This window comes from Leopardus geoffroyi, chromosome C1 (genome assembly GCF_018350155.1).
Source record: "Leopardus geoffroyi isolate Oge1 chromosome C1, O.geoffroyi_Oge1_pat1.0, whole genome shotgun sequence".
NCBI classification, from domain to species: Eukaryota; Metazoa; Chordata; class Mammalia; order Carnivora; family Felidae; genus Leopardus; species Leopardus geoffroyi.
The window spans coordinates 162,948,321-162,966,228 of NC_059328.1; the positions used below are offsets into that span (position 1 = coordinate 162,948,321).

Sequence of the window (17,908 nt, forward strand, 5' to 3'; positions counted from 1 at the left end):
TAACTTCATTAAGTTTGATTTGCGTAGAATTAATATTTACTAAGTGGACTATATTTCATTCATTTTCCTTTTCCAGGTAATCACTAATTCATTTCCTTTACTTGAAGCTGGCAGACTTTGAGTAGATGGAACGATGTTAATAGGAAGAATCATGTAAAAGGGAGTTATGACTGTGATCTGAGAATCATAATACCCCTTGGAGATTATGGAGAAGTGTAGCCCCCACTACCCCACACATGACTTTAACACAGAGCAGAGTAATTTACTGACAGAACAGAATTACATTTAATTTGCTAATGACAGTGGAATTTCAAGGCCTAGCCACTGTAACAACAAATTTAAGCACTGAATTATAATAGTGCTTATAAATAGTTAGAAATGATGTAACCATTGGTAACCACTTAAAATAGCCAAAATTTAAAGTATTAATCAAGAGTACCACTTTGACATTTGGAGCACCATAACTTGACAAGTTTTACTGAATTATAGCTCTTTAAAAGGTCAACACTTCTTTTCAGCTACTTAGCTTCCACCTGCATTAAAAACAAACAAACACAAAAAACCTAGTCCCTGACTGATCAACTAGACAAAGGAAAGAGATGATGCATCACTTCTTTATTTTGAGGTCAATCCTTTATTTATTAGTTTTAATATCTGCCTATTTTAGGAGTTTAGCTTTTTTTTTTCTTTTTTTTAAATAGGCTCCACACCCAACATGGGGCTCGAAGTCATGAACCTGAGATCAAGAGTGGCATGTTCTACTGACTGAGCCAGCCAAGCGTCCCCAGGAGGTTAGCTTTAATGAGAATCCTGTAATACAAATACTTTTTCTGCAGAAAATACTTTTTCTCCAGAATTATGCTGGAAAATTAAACAAAAATTGTGCCATCAGATGTAGGTCTAGCCTAGTAGCTGTGCTGGTAGGATTCAACTTCTTCCAAGGAGTTGTTAAGGGAATTCCATAATAGATTCAGGGAGATTTGCCAGATGGGCAACTGAGTTTATCATCTTTCTTTCTATGGGAAGTCCCCCTAGCATGCTACTAGATGTCTTTCTAGCGAAGCTTGTGATCAGACCATTATTTTGTTACATTTCCCATACATGTCCTCAAGCAACAAAATGTTGTCAACATAGCAGGCTGATTAAAAGATGGAGAAGTAGCATGTGGAAGCTGTGTTGCAGGAAACTTCCATCAGAGTGACCGCTGAGTGTGACATTCTTCAAGGAAATTAAATCAAGTTAGGTAAGGAAGAGTGTTCATAGGCAAACCTTTGCAATAAGTGTAAAATGATGCTTTCCTCAATTTAAACTATTTCTTTAAAAAAAATTTTTTTTTTCAACGTTTATTTATTTTTGGGACAGAGAGAGACAGAGCATGAACGGGGGAGGGGCAGAGAGAGAGGGAGACACAGAATCGGAAACAGGCTCCAGGCTCTGAGCCATCAGCCCAGAGCCCGACGCGGGGCTCGAACTCACCGACCGCGAGATTGTGACCTGGCTGAAGTCGGACGCTTAACCGACTGCGCCACCCAGGCGCCCCTAAACTATTTCTTTAAAAAAAAAAATTTTTTTTTTAAGTTTATTTATTTTTGACAGAGACAGAGTGCGAGCACGAGCTGGGGAGGTGCAGAGAGAGAGGGGGAGACATAGAATCGGAAGCAGGCTCCAAGCTGTCAGCACAGAGCCTGATGCGGGGCTCGAACTCATGAACCGTGAGATCATGACCTGGGCCGAAGTCGGACGCTTAACCCACTGAGCCACCCAGGCGCCCCAATTTAAGCTATTTCTTCATTTTCATATTGTTACACACGAAAGGCTATGGCATACACAAGAGTGGATAGAGACACAGGAAACGTTAACGTCATGTTAGCCATTTGTGGTGTGGCTGGTTCTCAGACTTACGTGTTACAAAGAAAACAGAAATTCTGTCTGTGTCAAAACTATTTGAATTTGAATTTTGAATTTGAAATGGACTTTTATTAAAAATGTGAAATTTGCATATTTATGGAGTCCATTGTAAACATTTAAAAAATTGTATCTAAGTTAAAAAATGGCAAAGTAACTTTAAATATATAGCAACTTAAGCCTGAAACACCAAAATTGTACTAAGTAATTCGCACAATATGAAACTAATGTTAACAAATGTGGACTCAACATTTATTCACTTTTATGTTGCTTTTACACCTTTTGGATTTTCATCCAATATATAAAAAGCTTGAAAGTCCTCCCATCCTTACAACAACAAAAAGCTGACAAAACTGAAAATCAACCAATCTTCTTAGCAGTATTAAAGAATTGAGACCACAGGGTAGGACATTATCCCCAAGACAGGAGAGACAAGCGGTACAGACAATCACAGTTTAACAGGACCAGAAACCACCAATGGAGTCAGGAACTACTAGGAATCCTTAAAAGGGTAATATACTGTTGTTGGAGACTACGCAAGGACTAGCTTGAGAACTAAAAACTCCTGGGGGCCCAACCTTCATAGGGCCCCCACACTTTCATGAGTTTTACTTCCTGAAGCCGCTACACTTCTCACTATCAAAGAACTATCAAAGAACAATCTCCTTGTATTTACCTTCCATCAATAAGAAGGGAAAAATAACCAGTCTGAAATATGTCCACAGCATTTGTTGTCCTGAACATATGCTTACCCTCAAGGGAAACTATTTTACCAAAACCTAACCTACATGGGGAAAAAGGCGGGGGGGGGGGGGGGGGGGGGAAGTGGAGAAAAAAAGCTGAGAAGCACCTGTGAAGGTTACAGCTCAGGGGCACACATGCTAACTAAAAGAATGAGGCTTAGGGGCACCTGACTGGCTCAGTTGGTTGGAGTAGTCTTTTTTTTATTATTAAAAAAAATTTTTTTTTTAATATTTTTGACAGAGAGAGAGAGAGAGAGAGAGCATGAGTGGGGGAGGGGCAGAGAGAGAGGGAGACCCAGAATTTGAAGCAGGCTCCAGGCTCTGAGTACACAGCCCGATGCGGGTCCCGAACTCATGGAGTGTGAGATCATGACCTGAGCCGAAGTCGGACTCTCAACCGACTGAGCTACCCAGGCGCTCCAAGTTGGAGTAGTCTTGATCTCGGGCTCATGAGTTCAAGCTTCACACTGGACTCAATTAAAGGAAATGCTAGAAATAAAAAAAACACTAACAGAAATGAAGAATGCCTTTGATGAGCTCATCAGCAGACTCGACATGGACATCAGTGAGCTTTAAGATATGTCAATAGGAACTTCCCAAACAGAAAGCAAAGGCAAAGAAAATGAAAAAAATAAAACCAGAATATTAAAAAACTGTGTGGGGGGGTGGCGGTGCCTGGGTGGCTCAGTCGGTTAAGCGTCTGACTTCAGCTCAGGTCATGATCTCGTGGCTTGTGAGTTCGAGCCCCACGTCAGGCTCTATGCTGACAGCTCAGAGCCTGGAGCCTGCTTCTGATTCTGTCTCCCTATCTCTCTGCTCCTCCCCTGTTCACTCTCTCTCTCTCTCTTTCAAAAATTAATAAACATTAAAAACAAAAACAAAAAAAAACTGTGGGACAATTACAAAAGGTGCAATATATGCACAACAGGAATACCAGAAGGAGAAGGGAGGAGAGAAAAGAACAGAAGAAATATTTGAAGTAATAATGGATGAGAGCTCCCAAGACTAATGACAGACAACAAACCACACATTCAGGAAGCTCAGAGATCACCAAGCATGATAAATACCAAAAAACCTACACTTAGGCATATCATACTCAAACTGCAGAAAATCAAAGACAAAGAGAAAAACTTGAAAGATGTCAGAGGGCAAAAAACTCTTACCTAGTTAGGAACAAAGATAAAACTACATCATACTTCTCTTAAAAAACCATGGGAGCAACAGGAGAGTGGAGTGAACTATTGAAAGTGTTGAAAGATAATCCTACCAACACTAAATTCTGTATCCAGAGCAACTGTCCTTCAAAAGTGAAGGAGAAATAAAGACTTTCTTAGACAAACAAAAATTGAGGAATTTGTCACCAGCAGACCTGCCTTGTAAGAAAAATTAAAAGAAGTTCTTCAGAGAGAAGGAAAATGACAACGATCAGAAATTTGGATCTACATAATGAAAGAGCACTTGAAAAGGAATAAATGGAAGATAAAATATTATCTTAAGAATAAGAGTGGCGCCTGGGTGGCTCAGTCGGTTACACGTTCTACTTTGGCTCAGGTCATGATCTCATGGTTCATGAGTTCAAGCCCCACATCAGGCTCTGTGCCTGGAGCCTTCCTCAGATTCTGTGTCTCCCACTTGCACTCTGTCTCTCTCTCTCTCTCTCAAAAATAATTAAATATTTTTAAAAATTTAAGAGAAAGTGTCTTTTTTTATAGTTATTTGAGAGAGTGAGAGAGAGAGAGTGCATGTGCATGAGTGGGGGAGGAGCAGAGTAGGGGAGGAGAGAGAATCCCAAGCAGGCTCCTCTGTGCTTTCAGCACAGAGCCCGACGTGGGACTCAATTCCACAAACCATAACATCATGACCTGGCTGAAATCAACAGTCAGACACTTATCTGACTGAGCCATCCAGGCGCCCCTAACAGATAACATCTTGTATGAAATGATAATAGCAAGGATATACTAGATGATTATAGTTTATGAGTAAATGTATGGCAGCAATGTTAACAGGGACAGAGAAAAGGAATTGTGTTATATAACAGGAGCATTATATAAATGACCGTGCCTGGTCATGCCTGGTCTGGCTGGTTTATTCTGTTGCAAAGTACTGGTACTACTTGTGAAGTGGTACAGTGGTATTTGAAAGTGGACTTAAATTAGTTGTAAATGCACATTGCAAGTTCTAGAGCAACCACTAAAATAAAAGAAAAAAAAAAGTACAATTGATATGCTGAGAGAAAATGGAATCACATAAAATGCTCGACTAAAAGCAGAAAAAGCAGAAGGCAAAAAAATAAAGAACAAGGGCAACAAATAGATAACAATTATAAATATAATTACATCAATAATAGACATATTATTACATATATATGACTCAATGATAGGTTGTCTAAAACTAACCCACAGTTTTTTTTCTAATTTATTAAAGTAATTTCTATGCCCAATGTGGGGTGTGAACTCATGACCCCAAGATCAAGAGTTGCATGCTCTACTGACCTGAGCCACAGCACATCCACTTTAAATATCAAGACACAGGGGCACTTGGCTGGCTCAGTCAGTGGAGCATGAGACTCTTGATCTTGGGCTTGTGACTTTGAGCCCCACGTTGGATGTAGAGATTACTTAAAAAAATTTTTAAAAATCTTTACAGGGCACCTGGGTGGCTCAGTCGGTTAAGCATCCGACTTCAGCTCAGGTCATGATCTCACCATTTGTGAGTTCGAGCCCCCATCAGGTTCTGAGCCTGGAGCCTGCTTCAGATTCTGTGTCTCCCTTTCTCTCCTCCCCTGCCCTGCTCACGCTGTCTCTCTCTCAAAAATAAATAAACATTAAAGAATAAATAAATAACAACTATGTGAATGGAACTAGAGGGTATTATGCTAAGTGAAATTAGTCAGAGAAAGACAAGTATCATACAACTTTACTCACATGAGGACTTTAAGACACAGAACAGATGAACACAAGGGAAGGGAAGCAAAAATAATATAAAAACAGGGAGGTGGACAAAACATAAAAGACATGTAAATATGAAGAACAAACACAGGGTTATTGGAGGGGTTATAGGAGGGGGGATGGGCTAAATGGGTAAGGGGCATTAAGGAATCTATCCCTGAAATCACTGTCGCACTATATGCTAACTAACTTGGATGTAAATTAAAATTTTTTTAAAAAATCCAAAAATCAATCAATAAATAAAGAAATCTTTAAACAAATAAAGACACAGACTAAACTGATGGAGAAATATATATATATATATATACATATACACACACACTATACACATGTATATATATACACTATATATACATGCTATATATACATAGTGTGTATACACACACACACACACACACACACACACACACACACCATAGTAGCACTAATAAAATAAAGCTGGAGTATCCATGTTAATTTCAGACAAAGCAAGTTTCAGACCAAGGAAATTTATCAACAATAAAGAGACAATGACACAATGAAAAAGGGTTTCATTCTCCGCGAGATACAACAATTCCTAATGTGTATGCATCTAACATTAGAGCATCAAAATATGAGGCAAAAACTGATAGAAATGTTTTCAGAAATAGACAAATCCACTATTATAGTTGGAGATTTCAACGCCCCTATATCAGAAACAGATCCAGAGAGCCACAGAAGAAAATCAACATGATATAGTTGAATTAAATAGCATTATCAACTGGATCTAGTTGATATATATACAGTATTTTATCCAATATAGTACAAAGTATTGTATATATTGGATAAAGTATTTTGAACAGCAGAATATATATTCTTCTCAAGCTCATATGGAACATCACCAGGAGAGACCACATTCTGGGCTATAAAACACACCTTAACAAATGTAAAAGAATAGACATCATACAAACAATGCTCTCAGGCCAAAATGGAATTAAACTAGAAATAATAAAGAAGAGTCAGAAAATCCCAAAGTATTTGGAGATTAAACAATACAGTTCTAAATAACACACGTGCTAAAGAAGTCTCAACAGAAATTTTAAAATATTTTGAACTAAATGAAAAAAAAAAATACAACTGCTGTGTAGTAAAGAACTTGGCTGTACTTTGTCCCCAGTTCCTGGGAAGGAGCCTCTATATCCTTGAAATTTCTTGAGTGATAGGAGTGTCTGTTATTTACAATGGGATCTGATAGTTTACATTATTGAGGTGACGTAGACAGGTTATGCTAAGGAGATGAGTCAGGATGGGCTGGCCACACCAGAAGGATGAACCATGTGAGTAGAGGGTTGGGGCTCTGGTATTAGCTTGACCTCTGGAGAAGGGAGAGGAACTAGAGAGGAGTTCAACTATATGGTCAATGAGTCGATCAATCATGACCATATAATTAAACCCTAATAAAAACTCTGGCTTAGGTGAGCTTCCCTGGTTAACAATACTTTGTGTATAATTGATGTGTATGGAGGTGACATGCCTAGACTCCGTGGGAAGAGGACACTAGATGTTAAGTGTTTGGGGTTGGGGGGGAGAAAGGCAATTGTAATTCTTTAAGTATTAAATTAACTAATTAGTTTGTTTACTTATTTTTGAGGGAGAGCATGCGAGTGCAAGCACAGCTCAATCTCACGACTGTGAGATCATGACCTGAGACTCATCATGACTGTGAGACTCATGATCTGAAATCAAGAGGCAGACACTTAACCAACTGAGCCACCTAGGTGCCTCTAAGTGTGAAATTTAAACGCAAACAAAATGATGTTAAATCTACCTTCTTTACTACATTTTGTAGGACTTCATTTATATGAAATGTCAAAAATAGGCAATCTACAAAAAAAGTACAAAGTGGAGTAGTGGCTGCCTAGGGCTTGGGGGGACTAGGAGCTGGAGGGTAAGGGGCTGAGGGGTCCCTTTGGGGTAATGAAAATGTTTTCAACCTAACTGTGGTGATGGAGGTACAACTTTTGTGAATATGCAAATTCAAAGCCATTGAATTGTACACTTTAAAGGGGTGATCTGTATGGTATGCAAATGTTAACTCAATAAAGCTGCTGAAAAAATACTTGATCAAGAAAAAGAAGGGGCGCCTGGGTGGCTCAGTCGGTTACGCGTCTGACTTCAGCTCAGCTCATGATTTCGCGATTCGTAGGTTCTAGCCCCACGTCGGGCTCTGTGCTGACAGCTCAGAGCCTGGAGCCTGCTTCAGATTCTGTGTCTCCCTTTCTCTCTGCCCCTCCCCACTCACATTCTGTCTCTCTCTCCTTCAAAAATAAATAAAACATTTGAAAGAAAGAAAGAAAGAAAGAAAGAAAGAAAGAAAGAAAGAAAGAAAGAAAGAAAAGGCAAGCAACAGATTGGGAAAAAGTATTTGCAAAAGACACATCTAGTAAAGGACCAAAATATACAAAGACATTGTCACGACACTGACAATGCCAAATGCTGGCGAGGATATGGATAACAGGAACTTTTGTTCATTGCTGATGGGAATGTAAAATGGTATAGCTACTTTAGAAGAGTTTGTCAGTTACTTATAAAACTAAATATACTCTTACCACACTCTCTTGGTATTTCCCAAGTGTATTTACCCATACACTCCTTGGTACTTACCCAAAGGAGTTGAAAACTTATGACCACACAAAAAATCAGCACATAGATGTTTACAGCAGCTTTATTCCTAACTGCCCAAACTTGGAAGCAACCAAGATGTCCATCAGTAAGTAAATGGATCAATAAACTGTGGTACATCCAGACAATGGAATACTATTTAGCACTACATGGAAATGAACTATTAAATGAGTCATGAGAAGACATGGAGGAACCTACAATGCATATTACTAACTGAAAGAAGCCGATCTGAAAAGGCTACACACTGTAAGATTCCAACTACATAATCTTCAGGAAAAGGTAAAACTAGGGAGATAGTAAAAAGGTCAGTGGTTGTCAGAGGCTAGAGGGAAGGGAGGTATGAACAGAGGAGGGAGCACAGAGAATTTCTGGGGCAGTGAAACTACTCTGTACGATACTATAATATGGATACATATCATACATTTGTTCAAACCTACAGAAAAAGTACAATGCTGAGTTAGCCATAATGTAAACAATGGATTCTGGGAGATAATGACGTGTCAGTGTAGGTTGATCAATTATAACAAATGTGCAACTCTTGTAGAGAATGTTGATAATAGGAGAGGCTGTGCATTTGTGGGGGTCGGTTGTTATGGGAAAACTCTGTACTTTCCTCTCAAATTTGCTCTCAACCTAAAACTCTCAAAAAATAAAGTCTATCAAGAAAAAGCACAAACAAGAAATGAAACAAAATGATTAAGTAAAAGGCATACAGATACATGTAACTATTAAACCTATTAAGAAAGCAACAAACAAAAACAAAACCAAAAACACCTCACTTGCTTTGTTGAAAACCCACCTTGTGGATTTAAAAAAAATTGATGTTTAATATCAGTATACACTAAAAATGTAAGAGACAGATGGTAAGAGTCAATGATAAGAACAAGGGCCAAAGAGTACACATGAAGGCAGGTGGGCAGTACATCTAATTATAATGTAATATAAAAATACTTTATAAACATTTAGTCACCACTGAAGCTTGAAAGTTTTACATATAATTCTGATGTACTTCAGAGTGCATGGAAACTTACAAAGTTAAGATGATCTTATCGGTAGAAAAGATATTCTAAACCAGCTTAGCCAAAAGAAGCATTTTGATTGCCTAATTTAACTTTGTAAAGGAGAAGTAAATCTTATGGCTGGTCTCTGTAAACCTCACAGCTGGAACATTCTAACAGCACCTTGCAGTTACCAGTGATCAAAGTAAGTTACTTTATATACTAAACTTAGAATTTCATAATAGAAATAATGCAACGCCGGGGGGTGCGGTTATCATGAAATAATTACACTCCTGGGAGATTACAGGCACAAGGCTGTACCCCAGGGGTGTGATTATCCCATGATAACCACAGCCACTGAAATTGCATTATTGCAAAAATAATCTCTATTCACTGGTGAGACATTATTCAATAGGTGATTTTTTAAAATGAAAAGTTTTTAGCTTGAATCAGCAAGTGGATTAGGAAATTGGCCAGTTTATTTTTCACTGCATTCAAATTCAGGATACAACATCATTATTATTTGCTTTCCTATTTGATATACTAGAGTTTTTTATTTTGTTTCTGAGAATCCTTTAAGAGTTTCTATTAGTTAAGTGGCACTGCTAAATGCAGGTCAAACTTCAAACGTATTAACTGAGCAATAAAATTTTAAATAATTTACTTTTATGTACAAAATTTTTAATTCTTCTAATACTCACTTAAAAACTATAAATGTATAACCACTGTTAATATATTCGTCTATCTCCTGCCAGTCATTTTTCTACAAGTATCTGTCTATATGTCTACCTAACGACAGCAAGAGAAACATGAATGGAATCCATGTAGCCACTTTGTTTTACAATTTGCATTTTTAATTTGACCAAATGTTGTAAACAACATCCGTATCATTAAGAGATCTTCATATCATATCAATTGTTCTTACATACAGCTGAAGCTGATAGTTCTCAACCTTGACAGTGCATCAGAAATAGATCAGTAACTTTCATCATCTTCTGTGGTATCACAGATGGTGAAAGTTACTGATCTATTTTTACCATAATTTTATCATTGAGTTCAGTGTGTTGAGATATTCTCAGATGAGTAAGATACAGGATTTAAGAAATTAAAAATATCCTGTGTATTTACCAGTATTTGTTCTCACACTTATATTTGTCAGTTTTAAAGGAAAAATTGGAAATGGAAATTTTCCTAATGCCTTTTTCTATAAAGAGGCAAAGAATTTATTCAGTCTGCTAGTTATTTCTCATCATGAATATGCTTTTTACGACACACCAGTAACTCTTTCCTTTTTTCAGCTGTTCCAACTATTCTGAAAATAAATTTAATACAGGAGAACAAAGGGAAACATCAACCTTCTCAAGAATACAAGAGATATTCAATGTTTGAAAAGCCAAATCTTGTTTCTTTCCCATTTTTAAAAAAGTTTTTTATTTTAGAGAGAGAAAGAAAGAGCACAAGCAAGGAAGAGGAGCAGAGGAAGAGAGAGAGAGAATCCCAAGCAGGCTCCCCATTGACAGTGCAGAGCCCGACGACCCGGGGATCATGACTTGAGCCAAAATCAAAAGTCAGACGCTCAACCGATTGAGCCACCCAGGTGCCCCATTTTCTTTTCCAATTTTAATCTCACATTTTAATATAAAAGTACAAACAGTCACATGTAATTTCACCAAATTATTAACTATTTCAGTCTTCCATGTTTCCTTCCAGTCCTAATGTATATGCATGTAGCTTTATATTACCAGAATCATAATGTAGATTCAATTAGTAATCCTTAATTCACTAAATATATCAACAATTAATTTGGCAATTCCTCTAGGACTGGATATTTAGTTTACAACAGGAAAAAATTAGAAATGATACTGAAATGAATATTTCCCTTAAAAAAAAAAAAAAAGCTTTTAGCACATTATCATTTTTCCTTCTCTGTACTTTTCCCTTTCCAAACACACGCGCGCGCACACACACACACACACACACACACACACACACTACACCACACCCACCCAGAATATTCTATGGCATCATTTTTTTTTTCTTTTTTTTTTTTTTTTTTAAATTTTTTTAACGTTTATTTATTTTTGAGACAGAGAGAGACAGAGCATGAAGGGGGTAGGGGCAGAGAGAGAAGGAGACACAGAATCGGAAGCAGGCTGCAGGCTCTGAGCCATCAGCCCAGAGCCCGACGCGGGGCTCGAACTCACAGACCGTGAGATCGTGACCTGAGCTGAAGTCGGACGCCCTACCGACTGCACCACCCAGGCGCCCCTCTATGGCATCATTTTTGCCTAAACCTGTTTTCCCAAACTTTCAGATCATCACCATCCTCTAGGGTGAGAGTCTCAGAATCCTCTCAGTACTCTGATTCAATAGGGCCTTGGGAACCAATACGTTTAACAAAATACTCAAGTGATCCTTTACATCAGGCAAGTTTGGGAAAAGATGGCTGCAGTGTCCAATGGCAAAACTTGTTGAGTCATTGAAATCTGGTTCTGTTCATTCATGGTCATCCAAGATAAATCTTCTATGCTTGTTTTTCTTCTGGTCTTTCTTTCTGGCCCATCTTTCTAACTGTTTCAATCTTAATAACTCCTCAAAGGTCACTGTAGTCCTGTCTCCCCTATTAACACTCAGTTACTCTCTATTAAATAGATTCTTATACAATGATTAGATTGTAAACTAGGAGTAGAACCCTTATCTTTGATGAGGCTGGAACAGAGAAGTTCAAAAAATAAAACTTAAGGCTGATATGTGGGATGTCAAATACATAGTGCCAAATAAAATTATCTCATAAAGTAAAAAAGAAATTTAGTAGTTCTAAGAATTAATTTTCATATAGGGCACTTAATCTGTGCGCCATTCTTTCACTATCAAAGGCAGAGCTTCTAAAATCTTACAGATTTATGGGGCACCTGGGTGGCTCAGTTGTTTGGGCCTCTGACTTCGGCTCAGGTCATGATCTCACAGCTCGTGAGTTTGAGCCCCGTATCGGGCTCTGTGCTGACAGCTCAGAGTCTGGAGCCTGCTTTGGATTCTCTCTCTCTGCCCCTCCCCCACTTGTGTTTTCTCTCTCTCTCTCTCTCTCTCTCTCTCAAAAATAAACAAACACTGAAAAAAATTTAAAATCTCATAGATTTGGGGTGCCTGGGTGGCTCAGTTGGCTGAACATCCAACTCTTAATTTTGGCTGAGGTCATGATCTCACAGTTCGTGGGACTGAGCCCTACATCAGATCAGGCTCTGCACTGACAACAAGGAGACTGCTTGGGATTCTCTCTCTCCCTCCCTCTCTCTGCCTCTCCCCTGTTTGGGCATGCTCTCTCTCTCTCTCTCGAAATAAATAGATAAACTGAAAAAAATAAATAAAATTTGACAGATTTCAAAAATAACTTGATTCAAAAAGGTCATTTTAACTTTTTTTTTAAAAGTTTATTTATTTTGAGAGAGAGAGAGCAAGCAAGCAAGCAGGGGAAGGGGAGAGAGAGAGAATCCCAAACAGGCTCCACACTGTCAGCAGAGCCCAATGCAGGGCTTGATCCCACAAACCATGAGATCCTGACCTGAGCCAAAGTCAGACACTCAACTGAGCCACCCAGGCACCCTGGTTGTTTTATCTTTTAACCTTACATACTTTTTTTTTCCCTACATACTTTTTTTTTTTTTTTTCTTTTTTTTTTTTTTAATTTTTTTCAACGTTTATTTATTTTTGGGACAGAGAGAGACAGAGCATGAACGGGGGAGGGGCAGAGAGAGAGGGAGACACAGAATCGGAAACGGGCTCCAGGCTCTGAGCCATCAGCCCAGAGCCTGACGCGGGGCTCGAACTCACGGAGCGCGAGATCGTGACCTGGCTGAAGTCGGACGCTTAACCGACTGCGCCACCCAGGCGCCCCTTCCCTACATACTTTTAAACAATATTGCTTCTTAACTTTTTTTACTTGATATACCTTAGTATATCCTTATATGTCAACAAAGACATACAGCTCTATTCACCTGTTTATATCTTATGACTATATGGTATTCCATTTGGGGGGGATGTACCATAATTTATTTTAAAAAAGAAATGCTTATTATATGCCAGGCACTATTGCAAGCACTCCACATTAACTTGTTTAGCTCTCATGACCACCTTATGAGGTAGGTGCGAGAATATCTATTTCATAGACATTAGCAGACACACAGCAGTTAAGTAGCTTGCTTGAAAATACAGGCCTACTAAGTAGCAGAGCAGATGTTCCAAATCAGGCATCTAGGAGGCCCCACAGTCCCACAGTCTGTGCTCTTAACCACTATGCATACTGCCTCTCAGAATCTATGGCTCCCAATTCTAGAAGGCCGTTCCTTCTGGGGGCACCTGGGTTGCTCAGTCAGTTAAGCATCCGGACTCTGGATTTTGGCTCAGGTCATGATCTCACAGTTTGTGAGACTGAGCCCTGCATTGGGCTCTGCACTCACAGCACAGAGCCTGCTTAGGATTCTCTCTCTCTGCACCTGCTGTGTGCACATACATGCTGTTTCTCTCTCAAAATAAATAAACTTAGAAAAAAAAAAAAAAAGGCCATTCCTTGTACGATGCCAACTGCTCTTCTCCCAGATTTTACATGGTTGTACCTTTCCTGTCATTTAAGTCTCAGTTTAACATCAGTTCCTCAGAGGGGGCCATTCCTGACTGCTTAATACAAAATTACTCACCATTTACCTCTCATCACAGTATCCAATTTAATTTTCATCACAGAACTTATAAATACCCAGTATTTTCTTACCAGTTTATTTTGTGTCATTTCAATGTAATGAAAGTAAAGACATTTCCTGTCTTGATATTATTGTATTCTAGACCCTAGAAAAATGCCTGGCACAGAGTAAGTGCTCCATAAATGATTGCTGAATAAATGAGTGAGTTTATTTTACCAAGCTCTTATGGATGGACATTCAGGTTTGTTCCTGATATTTCAGTACCATAAACCTTTGAGCATCTACCTTATCACTTTCTTATTATAAAAACAATTTTTTTTAATGTTTATTTATTTTTGAGAGAGAGAAGCAGAGCTCGAGGGGCAGAGAGCAAGGGAGACACAGAATCCGAAGCAGGCTCCAGGCTCTGAGCTGTCAGCACAGAGCCTGACACGGGGCTTGAACCCACGGACCATGAGATCATGACCTCAGCTGGACACTTAACTGACTGAACCATCCAGGCGCCCCCACTTTCTTATTATAAATTCTTGGAAGCTGAATTTCTAGGTAAAAGGATATGCATGTTTTTAAGTCTTTTGATACCTATCATCAAATGACTTTAAAAATGGTGTTCCAATTTATCAACAGTGGATTAAAATTCATTTTACCACACTTGCTCCAACACCAGATGTATTCTTTTAAATCTTTGCCCAATTTAATAGGTAAAAAAAGATAATATATTATTTTAGTTTTCATTTCTTTGGTTACTAATGCTGTTGAAAATGTCCTCATAGGTTTAATGGCCATTTGGATTCCTCCTTTTGTCCTTTGCTCCTTTGCGTTTGTATGTTCGTCTTTACCATATTGACTTCAAAGGACATTTTATATACTAGGAATGTTAACTATAGTATTTCAATAAAGTTAATACTTTCTACCCTCTACCACTCTACTGCTCAATTCATTTAGACACAGATAAAGAATCACTAATTTGCAGACATCACAAGTTGGGTTACATATATGTTAAAACTTGTTAGGAACCAAAAAATAAGAGTATTTTTTTTTTTACTTTGTTCACTTTATTTTGAAAAAGTTCATTTGATTGCAGAATAGTACTACAGTACAACCGCACCACAAATGGGGTGCAAAAATTTTGTATAAAATGAATGATTACTTCAAGGTTTATGAATATAAATGCATGGCTGGAGATGAGCTAATAACCAGCTTCATTATATGTGAGTTCACTGTTTCCAATACTTTTAAAAATAGATTAAGTAAATAGCACAAGTTCTTCCGGTTGTTATAGACTTTCTAATATAGAATCAAGACAGGGGCGCCTGGGTGGCTCAGTCGGTTGAGTGTCCGACTTCAGCTCAGGTCATGGTCTCAGTTTGTGGGTTTGAGCCTGCATCAGTGCTAACAGCTCAGAGCCTGGAGCCTGCTTCGGATTCTGTGTGTGTGTGTGTCTCTCTCTCTCTCTGCCCCTCCACCACTTCCATTCTGTCTCTCTCTCTCAAAAATAAATAAACATTAAAAAAAAATTTTTAAATAACATATAGAATCAAGATAAAGTAGGGGTGCCTGGCTGGCTCAGCTGGTAGCATGTGACTCTTGATCTTGGGATTGGGAGTTTGAGCCCCATGTTGGGTGTAGAGATTACTTCAATAAATAAATCTTTAAAAAACAAAAAAAAAAGAATCGAGGGGTACATGGGTGGTTCAGTTGGTTAAGCGTCCAACCCTTGATTTCAGCTCAGGTCATGATCTCAAAGTTGTGAGATCGAGCCCCATGTCCGGCTCTGAGCTGGACGTGGAACCTGCTTAAGATTCTCTCTCCCCCCACCCCTCTTCCACTCACACACTGTCTCTCTCAAAAAAAAGTTAAAAAAAAAAAAAAAAAGAATCAAAGCAAGTCTGTTGATTACCAAATAAAAGGCTAAGTCTGGAATCTATCCTCATTCTCTCAGAAGCAGGATCAAAGTAAGACTAGGCTGAGGAACAAAGACAGCTACTACCACTGCCTGCCGCTAGCCGATACGGAAGTCATGCAGTTGTAAGGGCACCACAAGGTTGGAGTGAAGGAAAAGTGAGCAAGATGCAACCCCTTCCAGAAATCATATATACCTTTCAGATATAAACATCAGGTTTCTATTACTACTAAAATTAATAGTCAGAAATATTTAAGCCAATGGGTTCCTCATATATGATCTAGTGTACTCCCATGTTCTTTAGGGGTTTATTTATTTTGGGGGCTCTCCTTTCACCATTTGAGTGGGGGCAGGTGAGGAAGGAACATCAGTATGTGGATTTTAAGAGTACCTGCACTGTGTCATCAGTGGAACATTCTTTCGTCAGAGATTGCCAGACCAAGGTCTCTACCAACATTCTCTCACCACTGAGCAAATAGTTTCCCTCTACTTAAAATGTGGTTTCTTAATCTTTTTTAGAGGAGTAAGGATTAAAAAAAAAAAAAAATCAATTTTAATATTTGTATCTGTGTACTTCTTCTCCCCATTCTAACATCCATAACACCATTAAAGAAACAGTGTCAGGGGGCTCCTGGGCGGCTCAGTGGGTTGAGTGTCCCATTCTTGATTTTGCCTCAGGTCATGATCCCAGGGTCATGGGATTGAGCCCTGCATTGGGCTCTATGCTGAGCATGGAGCCTACTTAAGATTCCCCCGCATCCCTCTGTCTCTCTCCCTCTGCCCCTTTCCCAGCTTGTACTCTCTTTCCCTCTCTAAAAAAAAAAAAAAAAAAAAAAAAAAAAAAACAGATAGAGAAACAGTGTCAAACTTGACAATGATTTTTTTTTTTTTTAATTTTTAAGTTTATTTATTTTGAGAGAGAGCAAGCTGGGGAGGGGCAGAAAGGGAGAGAGAGAATCCCAAGCAGGCTCTGCACTGTCAGCACAGACACACAAAACAAGCCATGAGATCATGACCTGAGCCAAAACCAAGAGTTGGACGCTTAACCGACTGAGCCACCCAGGCGCCCCTCTTTTTTTTTTTTTAACTTCATTTGAGAGAGACAGAGAGTACAAGTGGGGGAAGGGCAGAGAGAGAGGGGGAGAGAGAGAGAGAATGCCAAGCGGGCTCCGCACTGTTTGTGCAGAGCCTGATGAGGGGCTCGAACCCACACACTGTGGGATCATGACCTGAGCTGAAGTTGGGTACTTAACCAACTGAGCCACCCAGGCATCCCTGATATTTAACATCTTTTAAAATTCAGTTTTGATTTTACCTGTGAACTAAATGAGGCAATTGCTGAGTCTTTTCATCAGCCTACATTTACAATTCAGGGAAACATGAATATGAGAAAGAACCATTTCTTCCTTCTATTTTTAGGTTACTAACCTGATGAACTATGCTTAATACCTTTTTTTTAAAATAATGTTTATTCTATTTTTGAGAGAGAGAGAGCACAAGAGGGGAAGGTGCAGAGAGAGAGGGAGAGGATCCAAAGCAGGCTCTGTGCTGATAGCAGAGAGCCGGACTCAGGCCTTGAACTCACCAACCATGAGATCATGACCTGAGCCAAAGTTGATGCTCAAGTGACTGAGCCATCCAGGTACCCCTGCCCCAGTATTTTACCTTTAATATCAAGTTTATAGGGCCCTTGGGTAGAAAAATTAAATTAAATTCTAACACAAAGCATTTAAAATTTAGGGGTACCTGGGTGGCTCAGTCGGTTAAGCGTCCAACTTCGGCTCAGGTCATGATCTCACGGTCCGTGAGTTCAAGCCCCGCGTCAGGCTCTGTGCTGACTGCTCAGAGCCTGGAGCCTGTTTCAGATTCTGTGTCTTCCTCTCTCTCTGACCCTCCCCCATTCATGCTCTCTCTCTGTCTCAAAAATAAATAAACGTTAAAAAAAATAAATAAATAAAATTTAAAATATATGAGCTTCCCACTGACCATCATATTTTGGGTACATATCTTTGTCAAAACAAACAAACAAACCAACCAACCAAAGGAAAACAATATCCAGAAATATTAAAGAAAAATGCTG

General features: G+C 38.9%; 1 protein-coding gene across 1 annotated transcript in view; it reads right to left on the minus strand.

Moving 5' to 3' along the window:
• The window catches only part of CIR1 (corepressor interacting with RBPJ, CIR1), a 44,478-nt gene that overhangs the window by 11,108 nt on the left and 15,462 nt on the right, over positions 1-17,908 (minus strand). The window lies entirely within an intron of this gene.